We start from the raw sequence: 17,241 nt of genomic DNA, 5'->3' as shown, positions 1-17,241 counted from the left end.
AAAGTCTTTTTTCAGTTTCTCTTGTTCAGATACACTGAATTGAAATCTGGAGTTGGCTCTTTGGGTTTCAGTCTCCTGTGCTTCCAAGCAGTTCTTCAAGTCAGACACTTCTGATTAAAGTTGAGTGGTGGCCTGTACAAATACCGGGTCAAAATCACGACTGTTAGCATACAATATTAAGTCCCAAGCCTTTTGCAAGCAACAACACTTGGCACTTGGGGGCTAATGTCTACCGAACAATTTTACCTAAGTGGCGGTTCATGAGAGTAAGTCCCAAGCACTTTGCAAGCAAGAGTACTTGGCACTTGGGGGCTAATGCATATTGCTATTAAATCTACCCAAGTACTATATTCTATACAAGTAGGTGAAGGACCAGCTTATTCATGTTGATTAAACCGGCCCTTGGGGACTATGGATTAGGCCTGATTTTTTACAGGTTTGACTAAACGATATTACTAATGCTTACATGTATGTTCTAAGTCTATAGCATATTCATCATAAGCAATAGACTTGGGGGCTTGCTTAGTAAGGATAATTCAGTGAAGGGAAGAGATTATACCTCAAATTTCTGGTGCATTTGCTTCACCATGTCAACTTCGACATCACGGTTGTTGTGCACTTGGCTAAGATAGCCAGACAAAACTTCCCCAATGCTCATGTGAGAATAATCAACAATGTCAAACCTGACCTTACGGTGTTCCAGATGCTCCTCCTTGGCAGAACACTTGGCGAGCACAGTAGGTCTCCCCGGCTCAGTGTAGCCAGTCTTGGTAATTTCAACATCAGCGTCTTGGGGGTCGACTGTCTTGGCCGGGCTAGAGACTTCAGGATTTTCAGAGCCATCGGCGGTTTGATCAGCAGGCGGGTCAGTAGTTGATGTTGGTGTATCATGCGCCGGTTCAAGTGGCGGCTCAAGAATAGAGGCCTCAGGCGCGTCCGTCTGGAGTTCCGGCTCTTTGAAGATTGTCTCTTCGGCCGACTTGTTCTTCTTTGCCTTCTTGCTAGGCCTTGCTTTTCCACTGCATATATAAGATCCAAAAGATTAGTACAAGTATAAAGAATTGAAATTAATATAGCATAACTAAATCATAATTATCCCGAAGCGGTCTTGAAAGCCGGCAAGTTGGACTGGATTGAGTCGCCGGAGGAAGGTGATGTTTCCTGATAATTTGAATCAGAAGAGTTGAGTGGCTGATGAGTGAGACCCGCCAAAGGATAAAAAAGGATTTAAGTCGGAGGTGACCTCGTTCCGGCGCTTCCTAGGTGTGTTTGGTAAGCCGGAGGAGAGTTTCGCGTCCTTGCTGGTCCGGGTCTGCCTCCGGCTCTCATGAATATGTCGCTTCAAAAGAAATTGAGGATCCTGATAAGCTAAGGGATGTGAAAATCTTACTTTTAGGGTTATTCTTCGGATTTTCTGTCTTGGCAAAGGCTCGGAGTCGGAGGAAATAATAGTTACCTCTTCATCTACTCCGCGACTCATTCCCGTGTCATCCTGATGATAATCAGTGTCAATAAGGTGGTTAAAAAAGGAGCCAAGATAGTCAAGAGCTACCTCCGACTCAGAGAAATCTTCTAATCGAAGCAAGTTAGAGGCGCTGACCTTCTTTCCCTTCTTCTTGGAGGCGGCTTTCCTGGCGGCTCTCTTGGCCTTCTTGGCTTTCTTCGCAGCCTCATGATCATCCTTTGTCTTCCAAAATTTACCATCAGCCTGTGAAAATCAACAAAGGTTGAGTACACGCAAACATTAAGGATGAAGATAATTTACTCAGGTTCGCGGCTTACCGCTGGAGCCGGGTTAGCTTCGCAGAAGGGGCTTAAGCCCACCTTGCCACAATCTGCTAGGCTTTCATTCAAGAGTGACTTTGTCATGTCATCAACGACATGGTCAGGTAAATCGTCAGGTCTGTGTCGCAGAGGGTCATTCTTCTTGCCTGTGTAGGTGCACATCAAACCGGAGCGGCGGCTCAACGGAATGATCCGCCAGGCAAGCCAAACCCGGACCAAGTCGATACCATTTAGCCCATTCCCCAAGAGAGCCTTGATTTTAACCATGGTGGGGGCGAGTGTCTGGCGTTCGGTGGATGTCACCTTATCAGGAAGCGGATGATTGTAGTCAAGACGCAGAGCACAAAAGCCGGGCAGAGGGTTCTGATCAGCCAGAGAAGTATCTTGGCAATAGAACCATGTCTGGTTCCAGTATTTGGGGTGACTTGGTGGATTCACATAAGGAAAAATGACGTCTCTCCGTCGTTGAATTGAGACCCCGCCAAGCTCCAAGCTAGGTCCATTGGCATATTCATTCTGGCGGTTCAAATAAAATAACTCTCTAAAGAGTAGTAACTTGGGCTCTTCTCCAAGATACACCTCATTGAACACTTGAAAGTTGCAAATATTAGACACGGAGTTGGGTCCGATGTCTTGAGAACGGAGGTCAAAAAAGTGCAGGATTTTGAGCCGGGTGGTGAAACCCCCGGTTCATATGGTTAGTGAAGACGATAACCTCCCCCTCTTTGGGCTGAGTTTTTTCTTCTGTTGGGTCAGGAGCGCGATATGACATGACTTCCTTCTTTGGCAGATAGCCATGTTGGGGAACGTAGCAGAAATTCAAAAAATTTCCTACGTGTCACCAAGATCTATCTATGGAGAAACTAGCAACGAGGGGAAGGAGAGTGCATCTACATACCCTTGTAGATCGCTAAGCGGAAGCGTTCAAGAGAACGGGGTTGAAGGATTCGTACTCGTCGTGATCCAAATCACCGGAGATCCTAGTGCCGAACAGACGGCACCTCCGCGTTCAACACACATACAGCCCGGTGACGTCTCCCATGCCTTGATCCAGCAAGGTGAGAGGGAGAGGTTGAGGAAGACTCCATCCAGCAGCAGCACAATGGCGTGGTGCTGATGGAGTAGCGTGGCAATCCTGCAGGGCTTCGCCAAGCACCGCGGGAGAGGAGAAGGGAGAGAGGTAGGGCTGCGCCAGGGAGAGGTCAAACTCATGTGTTGGCAGCCCCAAGACCCTCAAGTATATATAGGGGGAGGGGAGGGGGCTGCGCCCCCTCTAGGGTTCCCTCCCCAGGTGTGGCGGCAGCCCCCAGATCCCATCTGGGTGGCGGCCAGAAGGGGAGAGAGGGGAGGCGCACCTGGGGTGGGCCTTAATTAGGGCCCATCTGCCCTAGGGTTTCCCCCCTCCCACTCTTGCCTGCGCCTTGGGCCTTGTGGGGGGCGCACCAGCCCACCTGGGGCTGGTCCCCTCCCACACTTGGCCCATGCAGCCCTCCGAGGATGGTGGCCCCACTTGGTGGACCCCCGGGACCCTCCCGGTGGTCCTGGTACGTTACCGATAAAACCCGAAACTTTTCCGGTGACCAAAACAGGACTTCCCGTATATAAATCTTTACCTCCGGACCATTCCGGAACTCCTCGTGACGTTCAGGATCTCATCCAGGACTCCGAACAACATTCGGTAACCACATCCAAACTTCCTTTATAACCCTAGCATCATCGAACCTTAAGTGTGTAGACCCTACGGATTTGGGAACCATGCAGACATGACTGAGACGTTCTCCGGTCAATAACCAACAGCGGGATCTGGATACCCATGTTGGCTCCCACATGTTCCACGATGATCTCATCGGATGAACCACGATGTCAAGGACTCAATCGATCCCGTATACAATTCCCTTTGTCTAGCGGTATTGTACTTGCTCGAGATTCGATCGTCGGTATCCCGATACCTTGTTCAATCTCGTTACCGGCAAGTCTCTTTACTCGTTCCGTAACACATCAGCCCGTGATCAACCCCTTGATCACATTGTGCACATTATGATGATGTCCTACCGAGTGGGCCCAGAGATACCTCTCCGTTTACCGGAGTGACAAATCCCAGTCTCGATTCGTGCCAACCCAACAGACACTTTTGGAGATACCTCTAGTCCACCTTTATAGCCACCCAGTTACGTTGTGACGTTTGGTGAACCCAAAGCATTCCTACGGTATCTGGGAGTTGCACAATCTCATGGTCTAAGGAAAAGATACTTGACATTAGAAAAGCTTTAGCATACGAACTACACGATCTTTGTGCTAGGCTTAGGATTGGGTCTTGTCCATCACATCATTCTCCAAATGATGTGATCCTGTTATCAACGACATCCAATGTCCATGGTTAGGAAACCGTAACCATCTATCGATCAACGAGCTAGTCAACTAGAGGCTTACTACGGACATGGTGTTGTCTATGTACCCACACATGTATCTGAGTTTCCTATCAATACAATTATAGCATGGATAATAAACGATTATCGTGAATAAGGAAATATAATAATAACTAATTTATTATTGCCTCTAGGGCATATTTCCAACAGTCTCCCACTTGCACTAGAGTCAATAATCTAGTTCACATCGCCATGTGATTAACACTGATAGGTCACATCGCCATGTGACTAACATCCAAAGAGTTTACTAGTGTCACTAAACTAGTTCACATGATCATGTGATTAAGACTCAATGAGTTCAGGGGTTTGATCATGTTTTGCTTGTGAGAGAGGTTTCAGTCAACGGGTCTGCAACATTCAGATCCGTATGTACTTCGCAAATTTCTAGGTCATATTGTAAATACTGCTTCCACGCTCCACTTGGAGCTATTCCAAATGGTTGCTCCACTATACGTATCCGGTTTGCTACTCAGAGTCATTCGGATAGGTGTTAAAGCTTGCATCGACGTAACCCTTTACGCCGAACTCTTTATCACCTCCATAATCGAGAAACATGTCCTTATTACTCCAAGGACAATTTTGACCGTTGTCTGGTGATCCACTCCTTGATCACCTTTGTACCCTCTTGCCAGACATGTGGCAAGGCACACATCAGGTGCGGTACTTAGCATAGCATACTGTAGAGAGCCTATGGCTAAGGCATAGGGGACGACATTCGTCGTTTCTCTTTCTTCTGCCGTGGTCGAGCTTTAAGTCTTAACTTCGTACCTTACAACTCAGGCAAGAACTCCTTCTTTGACTGATCCATCTTGAACACCTTCAAGATCATGTCAAGTTATATGCTCATTTGAAAGTACCATTAAGCGTTTTTGGTCTATCCCTATAGATCTTGATGCTCAATGTTCAAGTAGCTTAATCCAGGTTTTCCATTGAAAAACACTTTTCAAATAACCCTATATGCTTTCCAGAAATTCTACATCATTTCTGATCAACAATATGTCAACAACATATACTCATCAGAAATTCTACAGTGCTCCCACTCACTTCTTTGGAAGTACAAGTTTCTCATAAACTTTGTATAAACCCAAAATCTTTGATCATCTTATCAAAGTGTATATTCCAACTCCGAGATGCTTAGTCCAGTCCATGGAAGGATCGCTGGAGCTAGCATACCTTTTAGCATCCTTAGGATCGACAAAACCTTTCTGATTGTGTCACATACAACCTTTCCTTACGAAAACTGGTAAGGAAACTCGTTTTGACATCAATATGCCAGATTTCATAAATGCAGCTAATGCTAACATGATTCCGACGGACTTAAGCATCGCTACGGGTGAGAAAATCTCATCGTAGTCAACTCCTTGAACTTGTGAAAAACTCTTCGCCACGAGTCGAGCTTCATAGACTGTGACATTACCGTCCACGTCCGTCTTCTTCTTAAAGATCCATTTATCGCAATGGCTTGCCGATCATTGGGCAAGTCCACCAAAGTCCATGCTTTGTTCTGATACATGGATCCTATCTCGGATTTCATGGCTTCTAACCATTTGTCGGAATTTGGGCCGACCATTGCTTCCCATAGCTCGTAGGTTCATTGTTGTCTAGCAACATGACCTTCAAAACATGATTACTGTACCACTCTCAAGTGGTACGCATCCTTGTCACCCTACGAGGTACGGTAGTGACTTGATCCAAAACTTCATGATCACTATCATAAGCTTCTACTTCAATTGGTGTAGGCGCCACAGGAACAACTTCTTGTGCCCTGCTACACACTAGTTAAAGTGACGGTTCAATAACCTCATCAAGTCTCCACCATCCTCCCACTCATTTCTTTCGAGAGAAACCTTTCCTCGAGAAAGGACCCGATTCCAAAAACAATCCCTATTGCTTTCGGATCTGAATTAGGAGGTATACCCAACTGTTTTGGGTGTCCTATGAAGATGCATTTTATCCGCTTTGGGTACGAGCTTATCAACCTGAAACCTTTTTTCACATAAGCATCGCAGCCCAAAACTTTTAAGGAACGATAGCTTAGGTTTCTCCAAACCATAGTTCATACGGTATCGTCTCAACGGAGTTACGTGGTGCCCTATTAAAGTGAGTGTGGTTGTCTCTAATGCCTAACCCATGAACGATAGTGGTAATTCGATAAGAGACATCATGGTATGCACCATATCCAATAGGGTGCAACTATGATGTTCAGACACACCATCACACTATGATGTTCCAGGCGGTATTAATTGTGAAACAATTTCCACAATGTCTTAATTGCGTGCCAAACTCGTAACTTAGATACTCATCTCTATGATCATATCATAGACATTTTATCCTCTTGTCACAATGATCTTTAACTTCACTCTGAAATTACTTGAACCATTCAATAATTCAGACTTGTGTTTCATCAAGTAAATATACTCAACATCTACTCGAATCATTTGTGAAGTAAGAACATAACGATATTCACTGCATGCCTCAGCACTCATTGGACTGCACACATCAAAATGTGTTACTTCCAACAAGTTGCTGTCTTGTTCCATCTTACTGAAAACAAGGCCTTTCAGTCATCTTGCCCATGTGGTAAGATTTGCATATCTCAAGTGATTCGAAATCAAGTGAGTCCAAACGATCCATCTGCATGGAGTTTCTTCATGCGTATACACCAATAGACATGGTTCGCATGTCTCAAACTTTTCAAAAATGAGTGAGTCCAAAGATCCATCAAGATGGAGCTTCTTCATGCGTTTTATGCCAATATGACTTACATGGCAATGCCACAAGTAAGTGGTACTATCATTACTATCTTATATATTTTGGCATGAAAATGTGTATCACTACGATTCGAGATTCAATAAACCATTCCTTTAGGTGCAAGACCATTAAAGGTATTATTCAAATAAATAGAGTAACCATTATTCTCCTTAAATGAATAACCGTATTGCGATAGACATAATCCAATCATGTCTATGCTCAACGCAAACACCAAAAGACAATTATTCAGGTTTAATACTAATCTTGATGGTAGAGGGAGCGTGCGATGTTTGATCACATCAAACTTGGAAACACTTCCAACACATATCGTCAGCTCACCTTTAGCTAGTCTCCGTTTATTCCGTAGCCTTTTATTTCGAGTTACTAACACTTAGCAACCGAACCGGTATCTAATACCCTGGTGCTACTAGGGGTACTAGTAAAGTACACATTAACATAATGTATATCCAATATACTTCTATCGACCTTGCCAGCCTTCTCATCTACCAAGTATCTAGGGTAATTCTGCTCTAGTGGCTGTTCCCCTTATTACAGAAGCACTTAGTCTCGGGTTTTGGGTTCAACCTTGGGTTTCTTCACTAGAGCAGCAGCTGATTTGCCGTTTCATGAAGTATCCCTTCTTGCCCTTGCCCTTCTTGAAACTAGTGGTTTCACCAACCATCAACAATTGATGCTCCTTCTTGATTTCTACTTTCGCGGTGTCAAACATCGCGAATACCTCAAGGATCATCATATCTATCCCTGATATGTTATAGTTCATCACGAAGCTCTAGCAGCTTGGTGGCAATGACTTTGGAGAAACATCACTATCTCTCGAAGATCAACTCCCACTCGATTCAAGTGATTGTCGCACTCAGACAATCTGAGCACAAGCTCAACGATTGAGCTTTTCTCCCTTAGTTTGCAGGCTAAGAAAATCGTCAGAGGTCTCATACCTCTTGACGTGGGCACAAGCCTGAAATCCCAATTTCAGCCCTCGAAACATCTCATATGTTCCACGATGTTTCAAAAACGTCTTTGGTGCCTCAACTCTAAACCGTTTAACTGAACTATCACGTAGTTATCAAAACGTGTATGTCCGATGTTTGCAACATCCACAAACGACGTTTGGGGTTCAGCACACTGAGCGGTGCATTAAGGACATAAGCTTTCTACTGTCCGCATAATCGCTACTGTCAACTTTCAAGTATATTTTCTCTAGGAATATATCTAAACAGTGGAACTAAAGCGCGAGCTTACGACATAATTTGCAAAGATATTTTGACTATGTTCAGGATAATTAAGTTCATCTTATGGACTCCCACTCAGATAGACATCCCTCTAGTCATCTAAGTGATTACATGATCCGAGTCAACTAGGCCGTGTCTGATCATCACGTGAGGCGGACTAGCGATCATCGGTGAACATCTCCATGTTGATCGTATCTACTATACGACTCATGCTCGACCTTTCGGTCTCTTGTCTTCCGAGGCCATGTCTGTACATGCTAGGCTCGTCAAGTCAACCTAAGTGTTTCGCGTGTGTAAATCTGGCTTACACCCGTTGTATGCGAACGTAAGAATCTATCACACCCGATCATCACGTGGTGCTTCGAAACGATGAACTTTCACAACGGTGCACAGTTAGGGGGAACACTTTCTTGAAATTTTAATGAGGGATCATCTTATTTACTACCGTCGTTCTAAGCAAATAAGATGCATAAACATGATAAACATCACATGCAATCAAAAAGTGACATGATATGGCCAATATCATTTTGCTCCTTTTGATCTCCATCTTCGGGGCTCCATGATCATCATCGTCACCGGCATGACACCATGATCTCCATCATCGTGTCTCCATGAAGTTGTCTCGCCAACTTATTGTTGGGGAACGTAGCAGAAATTCAAAATTTTCCTACGCGTCACCAAGATCTATCTATGGAGAAACCAGCTACGAGTAGAAGGAGAGTGCATCTACATACCCTTGTAGATCGCTAAGCGGAAGCGTTCAAGTGAACGGGGTTGATGGAGTCGTACTCGTCGTGATTCAGATCACCGATGATCCTAGTGCCGAACGGACGGCACCTCCGCGTTCAACACACGTACATCCCAGTGACGTCTCCCACGCCTTGATCCAGCAAGGAGAGAGGGAGAGGTTGAGGAAGACTCCATCCAACAGCAGCACAACGGCGTGGTGGTGGTGGAGGAGCGTGGCGATCCCGCAGGGCTTCGCCAAGCACCATGGGAGAGGAGGAGGAGGAGAGGCAGGGCTGCACCAACGAGAGATCAAATCGCCTGTTATGGGCAGCCCTATGCCTCACTATTTATAGGAGGAAAGGGGGCTGCGCCCCCCTTCTAGGGTTTCCCACCCCCAAGGGGTGCGGCCAGCCCTAGATGGCAAAGGGGGCGGCGGCCAGGAGGGGGAGAGAGGGGAGGCGCCCACTAGGTGGGCCTTAAGGCCCATCTGGACTAGGGTTTGCCCCCTCCCACTCTCCCTTGCGCCTTGGCCCCTTGTGGGGGGCGCACCAGCCCACCTAGGGGCTGGTCCCCTCCCACACATGGCCCACGCAGCCTTCTGGGGCAGGTGGCCCCACTTGGTGGACCCCCGGGACCCTCCCGGTGGTCCCGGTACAATACCGATATCGCCCGAAACTTTTCCGGTGACCAAAACAGGACTTCCCATATATAAATCTTTACCTCCGGACCATTCCGGAACTCCTCGTGACGTCCGGTATCTCATCCGGGACTCCGAACAACACTCGGTAACCACATACAAGCTTCCTTTATAACCCTAGCGTCATCGAACCTTAAGTGTGTAGACCCTACGGGTTCGGGAGACATGTAGACATGACCGAGACGTTCTCCGGTCAATAACCAACAGCGGGATCTGGATACCCATGTTGGCTCCCACATGTTCCACGATGATCTCATCGGATGAACCACGATGTCAAGGACTCAATTGATCCTGTATACAATTCCCTTTGTCTAGCGGTATTTTACTTGCCCGAGATTCGATCGTCGGTATACCGATACCTTGTTCAATCTCGTTACCGGCAAGTCACTTTACTCGTTCCGTAACACATAATCCCGTGATCAACTCCTTGGTCACATTGCGAATATGATGATGTCCTACCGAGTGGGCCCAGAGATACCTCTCCGTTTACACGGAGTGACAAATCCCAGTCTCGATCCGCATAAAACAATAGATACTTTCGGAGATACCTGTAGTGCACCTTTATAGTCACCCAGTTACGTTCTGACGTTTGATACACCCAAAGCACTCCTACGGTATCCAGGAGTTACACGATCTCATGGTCAAAGGAAGAGATACTTGACAAGTGCAAAGCTCTAGCAAACGAACTATACGATCTTTGTGCTATGCTTAGGATTGGGTCTTGTCCATCACATCATTCTCCTAATGATGTGATCCCGTTATCAACGACATCCAATGTCCATAGCCTGGAAACCATGACTATCTGTTGATCACAACGAGCTAGTCAACTAGAGGCTCACTAGGGACATATTGTGGTCTATGTATTCACACGTGTATTACGATTTCCGGATAATACAGTTATAGCATGAATAAAAGACTATTATCATGAACAAAGAAATATAATAATAACTTATTTATTATTGCCTCTAGGGCATATTTCCAACACTTATTACTTCTACTACTATGGCTACCGGTTAGCAATAAAGTAAAGTAATTACATGGCGTTGTTCAATGACACGCAGGTCATACAATAAATAAAGACAACTCCTATGGCTCCTGCCGGTTGTCATACTCATCGACATGCAAGTCGTGATTCCTATTACAAGAACATGATCAATCTCATACATCACATATCATTCATCACATTCTTCTTGGCCATATCACATCACATAGCATACCCTGCAAAAACAAGTTAGACGTCCTCTAATTGTTGTTTGCATCTTTTACGTGGCTGCTATGGGTTTCTAGCAAGAACGTTTCTTACCTACGCAAAACCACAATGTGATATGCCAATTGCTATTTACCCTTCATAAGGACCCTTTTCATCGAATCCTTTCCGATTAAAGTGGGAGAGACTGGCACCCACTAGCCACCTTATGCACCAAGTGCATGTCAGTCGGTGGAACCTGTCTCACATAAGTGTACGTGTAAGGTCGGTTCGGGCCGCTTCATCCCACAATACCGTCAAAACAAGATTGGACTAGTAATGGTAAGCATATTGAACAAAATCAACGCCCACAACTACTTTGTGTTCTATTCGTCCAAAGAATCTACGCAATATACCTAGCTCATGATGCCACTGTTGGGGAACCTAGCAGAAATTCAAAAAAATTCCTACGTGTCACCAAGATCTATCTATGGAGAAACCAACAACGAGGGGAAGGAGAGTGCATCTACATACCCTTGTAGATCGCTAAGCGGAAGCGTTAAAGAGAACGGGGTTGAAGGAGCCGTACTCGTCGTGATCCAAATCACCGAAGATCTTAGTGCCGAACGGACGGCACCTCCGTGTTCAACACACGTACAGCCCGGTGACGTCTCCCATGCCTTGATCCAGCAAGGTGAGAGGGAGAGGTTGAGGAAGACTCCATCCAGCAGCAGCACAACGGCGTGGCGCTGATGGAGTAGCGTGGCAATCCTGCAGGGCTTCGCCAAGCACCGCAGGAGAGGAGAAGGGAGAGAGGTAGGGCTGCGCCAGGGAGAGGTCAAACTCATGTGTTGGCAGCCCCAAGACCCTCAAGTATATATAGGGGGAGAGGAGGGGGCTGCGCCCCCTCTAGGATTCCATCCCCAGGTGTGGCGGCAGCCCCCAGATCCCATCTGGGTGGCGGCCAGAAGGGGAGAGAGGGGAGGCGCACCTGGGGTGGGCCTTAATTAGGGCCCATCTGCCCTAGGGTTTGCCCCCCTCCCACTCTTGCCTGCGCCTTGGGCCTTGTGGGGGGCGCACCAGCCCACCTGGGGCTGGTCCCCTCCCACACTTGGCCCATGCAGCTCCCGGTGGTCCCGATACGTTACCGATAAAACCCGAAACTTTTCCGGTGACCAAAACAGGACTTCCCATATATAAATCTTTACCTCCGGACCATTCCGGAACTCCTCGTGACGTCCGGGATCTCATCCGGGACTCTGAACAACATTCAGTAACCACATCCAAACTTCCTTTATAACCCTAGCGTCATCGAACCTTAAGTGTGTAGACCCTACGGGTTCAGGAACCATGCAGACATGACCGAGACGTTCTCCGGTCAATAACCAACAGCGGGATCTGGATACCCATGTTGGCTCCCACATGTTCCACGATGATCTCATCGGATGAACCACGATGTCAAGGACTCAATCGATTCCGTATACAATTCCCTTTGTCTAGCGGTATTGTACTTGCGCGAGATTCGATCGTCGGTATCCCGATACCTTGTTCAATCTCGTTACCGGCAAGTCTCTTTTCTCGTTCCATAACACATCATCCCGTGATCAACCCCTTGGTCACATTGTGCACATTATGATGATGTCCTACCGAGTGGGCCCAGAGATACCTCTCCATTTACCGAAGTGACAAATCCCAGTCTCGATTCGTGCCAACCCAACAGACACTTTCGGAGATAGCTATAGTGCACCTTTATAGCCACCCAGTTACGTTGTGACGTTTGGTGCACCCAAAGCATTCCGACGGTATCCGGGAGTTGCACAATCTCTTGGTCTAAGGAAAAGATACTTGACATTAGAAAAGCTTTAGCATACGAACTACACGATCTTTGTGCTAGGCTTAGGATTGGGTCTTGTCTATCACATGATTCTCCAAATGATGTGATCCCGTTATCAACGACATCCAATGTCCATGGTTAGGAAACCGTAACCATCTATCGATCAACGAGCTAGTCAACTAGAGGCTTACTAGGGACATGGTGTTGTCTATGTACCCACACCTGTATCTGAGTTTCCTATCAATACAATTATAGCATGGATAATAAACGATTATCGTGAACAAGGAAATATAATAATAACTAATTTATTATTGCCTCTAGGGCATATTTCCAACAAGCTAGTCTTCACAAAGTCACCGAGTGTACTATCTGTGACGATGGATTTGACCCAATTGCATGAAGTGGGTTGTTTGGGAGGCATTGTGGAAAAAGAAACATAACCAAGAGTGCAATTGCTGGTTCAAATTAAGCTGGAGGAAAAACATTACAGTGCATATTCAAGATGGCGGCTTATAAAGGGGCCTAATGGTATATGGCTAATTATGTCAAGTTATTTAAGCCGCTATAAGTGCCATGAGCAGTCAAGTTATCTAAACCGCCATGAGTGGTTAAGGTTATCAATTGAGCATTGAAATTTTAAGCCAGTGATAAGAGTCGCCATGGCTAGGTGGATCTAACAAAATACAGTTTTTTTCTAAGTGTTACACAAACAAGTTTCACAGGCTACAACTATTATTTTGAATCAACGGCTGTTCGGGAAAAGGAAATAATCTAGACCTAAAATACCAGTTCAGATAAGTTCGTGAGTTCTAATGAGGCCTCTTTACAGAAAAAGGCATCCGCTAGTATTAAAAATGGACGCAAAACAACTACCGCATGAGTTCTATATTACTTTTGGATCGAAAGAGGTTGCGGTGGAGGAACTAAAGAAACAGTGAAGAACACGAAGAACATGCAGAAACCCTAATGCGGATCTAAGGTGCGGGAAGGCGGGAACTTACAGCTGCAGATCTACTGCGGAGGGTCGCCGCCGTTCTCTGGATCGACTCAGGTTGATGCAGCGGCCGAGGTTGAGGAAGATGAGGTGCTCTGCGGCGTCGGCGGAGCTCGAACGACAGAAGGGTTGCGAGAGGAGGAAGACGCTGGAAAGGGGGAGAATGAGGAAAGACCAGTTGTGCCTATTTATAAGGAAAGGCTCTTAGGTGGGCGCGAAAAACAAGGAGGCCAAAAATATGGTTATCCAGCTACCAGGACGCCTCGATTCTCGGGATGGTTGTTAGGATAAGGATCCGTTGAGATATGTTGGACAAGGTGCGAATTAAAGACAGATGATGTCATGGCGGGTTACCATAGATCCAGAGGATGACGTCATGGCGGGTTACAAAATTTTTGTACAAACGAAGAGCAGAAGATTTTTCTAAGTGTTGAAGATTGACATGAACCAGTTCAAATCAATCTGGGGCCTAATGCCGGGTTGTACCTATGACGATTCATGAAGCCCAAGACAAAGCTTGAAGATGGCGGTTCAGTTAAGGTCCCAAAGCACAAAGGCGACTTAAGGCCCGTAGAGATAAACCGCCATATGTACGTAACTTGTATTGTAAGGCAAGAATAGTTAGAGACCGAGCCGGACACTGTTTATGAGCCAGCCGGGATTCTGTGAGCCGCTGGCATTACTAGAAAAAGGCCTACTAATGGCGCACCGGTTTTGCCTACTAATGGCGCACTACCGGTGCGCCATTACTAGCACGCCACTAGTATTTTTTACTAATGGCGCACCACTGGTGCGCCATTAGTATCTGGTATAGCCCACGGTGCACCATTAGTATATGGTATACTAATGGCGCACCACATAGAAGTGCGCCATTAGTAATATTTTTTTTCAAACTTTTTTCTAAAAAAATTTCAGAATTTTTTTAAAAAAAAAAATTCAATTTTTTTTTGTTTTTTTCTTAATCTCAGTTCACTATGGCTTAATCTCAAGTCAAATAGCACTCCGTGGTCAAACTTCCCGAAAGGTCACCCATCCTCACATTAGAGTTCTATCCAACTTCAGAGCACGCTTAACTTCAGAGTTCTATCCAACTCTAGCAACAGCTCACTTCACAAGCACTTGTTGATATATCTAGCATAGCAATCATGTTATACCTTGTTGATGTCTAGGACTTTGTTCATGTTCATGACTATGATGAAATTTTGAAAAATATTTCAAACTTCCCGGTCATATTACGTATCATTTTTTCAAAAAAAAAAATTCAAAACCAATTTTTTTTCTGTTACTAGTGGCGCACCACATCCACGGTGCGCCACTAGTAAGTTTGAAATTTTTTGAATTTATTTGCTGCTAGATCTTGAAAGCCCCGTAACTTTTTCTCTGTTAGGTTTTCGGGGATTTTGAAAATGTTTAACGGGGTTCCCCCAGTTAAATTTGGATGTAACTTTTCGAGTAGATGATTTTTCATATAAAAAACTTTTTCATCCGAGTTGGTATGCAAAAGTTATGCCCATTTTACAAATTTCCAGAGAGATTTTGCAAATAAAGTCGAAATTCATATTTGTAAATTTTCCCAACAACTAGACCACATATCACATGGGAAACATATTTTCTTTTATTTTTTTGACATTTATACCATTTTCTTTTATTTTATTTTAAAACTGAAAAGGCGATCCACCGGGGGGGTGTGCATTCGGTGTTGGGGCAAGTTAGTAATGGTGCACCGTGGGTATGGTGCACCATTACTAGTTAATGGCGGACCGTGGGGTGGTGCGCCATTACTAGTTTAACTAGTAATGGCGCACCACACCCACGGTGCGCCATTACTAGTTTTGAAAAAAAAAAAAAAAATTGATATTTTTTTGTTTTTTTTTGAAAATTACTTAGTAATGGCGCACTGTCCAGTGTGCGCCATTACTAGTTAAAACTAGTAATGGCGCACCGAGACATGGTGCGCTATTAGTAATTTTTTTTTAATTTTTTTACTTTTTTTTCAAAACTACTAATGGCGCACGACGGATGTGGTGCGCCATTACTATGTCAATTAGTAATGGCGCACTATACAACTGTGCGCCATTAGTAACAATTTTTTTAATGTTTTTTTCAAAACTATTAATGGCGCACCACACATCAGGTGCGCCATTAGTAATATATTACTAATGGCGCATCGAGACATGGTGCACCATTAGAATATAGTAATGGCGCACCACATCACAGGTGCGCCATTAGTGGCCATTCCATCTATAGCCCTTTTTGTAGTAGTGTGGGCGTCGACCTCTGTATATAAAGGGACGACCCGGCGGCGGTTCAGGACAAGTAACATCAGATCGAGAGCTAGGTCAAGCGATTTCGCTCCCTGGTAATCGAGACATAAGCAATCCAACTCAAAACTGGATCGCAGGCTTTTACCTTCACCGTAAGGGGCAGAACCAATATAAACCCCGTGTCCTTTGTCCCGATTAACCCCTTTAAGCTTCCTGGCTGCGATGGCTCCACGACTAAGTCCTTTCACTCTGACATCTGACGTAACAATTCCACGACAATCCCCAAATATTTGATGGGGTGCATTCCAACACCTCCATATAACTAGCAGCTTCTCCTTCATCCATGTTAATGGGGATCAAGTCACTTTTATTATAGTTAATTCTCATACCAGACACCTGCTCAAAGCAGTTCAGAACTATCTGAAGGTTAGTAGCATGCTCTATATTTTTATCCAAAAAAAGTATGGTGTCATCTGCATATGGGAGACATATGATCCCTCCAGGGCAGACTTCGGGGTAGAGTCCTGCAATTATATCCTAATTTGCAGCTTTTATCAGCATCCTAGTAAATGCATCTACTATTAGATTAAACAACAGTGGGGATATTGGGTCTCCTTGTCTGAGCCCTTTCCCAGTGAGAAAGAAATCACTTTCATGACCTGCTGGAGGATTAAATCATCCATGCGCATGACAGCGTATTCGAGTTTCTTCCTTCCCCCGACACAGAAAACGAGCTTCCAGTGAATATCATGTTGTATGGATAAGCTTTTAAGTGAGATGTGGCAAATTCAAAGAGCATTTAATATATGGAGTACACCAAGGAAAACAACATAAACATGAAATGAGTATATTCCCTGCAAAATACAGACCACGTTTCGCACCATAGCCCTACCTGTGTTGTGTCACTGCTCCTCCCTGTGACGAACAACAGGCTGAGTGAAACACTACGCAGCCTAGATGAACCCCAATCGCCATATGGATCTTCATGTCTGCAATATAGGTTGCACTCTAGCAAAGCGGCAGTAAGAACTCATGCCAAACTATCAAGCACACCAGCCCATTATTTTTCCTGATTAATCAGAATTTAAGTCATTCACAAAATATATTTAGAATTTAAGTCATTAACGCATGCAAATTTGTGTCTTTCTGTTGTTTCATTGTCCAGGTCTTGGCGTAATGTTGCACAAGAGAGTGCCATTTCTCTGCTAGTAACATGTTCAAGTCCCTAGATCTTTGTCTTCGTTATACCTTTGACTTTTTAAATCAAAACCAACCATATCACTTAAATATAAGGGTACACACGGTTTATTATCTTTGAAAACATC

This window comes from Triticum dicoccoides, chromosome 7B (genome assembly GCF_002162155.2).
Source record: "Triticum dicoccoides isolate Atlit2015 ecotype Zavitan chromosome 7B, WEW_v2.0, whole genome shotgun sequence".
Lineage (NCBI taxonomy): Eukaryota > Viridiplantae > Streptophyta > Magnoliopsida > Poales > Poaceae > Triticum > Triticum dicoccoides.
The sequence above is the reverse complement of the archived record's forward strand: the minus strand, read 5'-3'. Positions refer to the sequence as shown.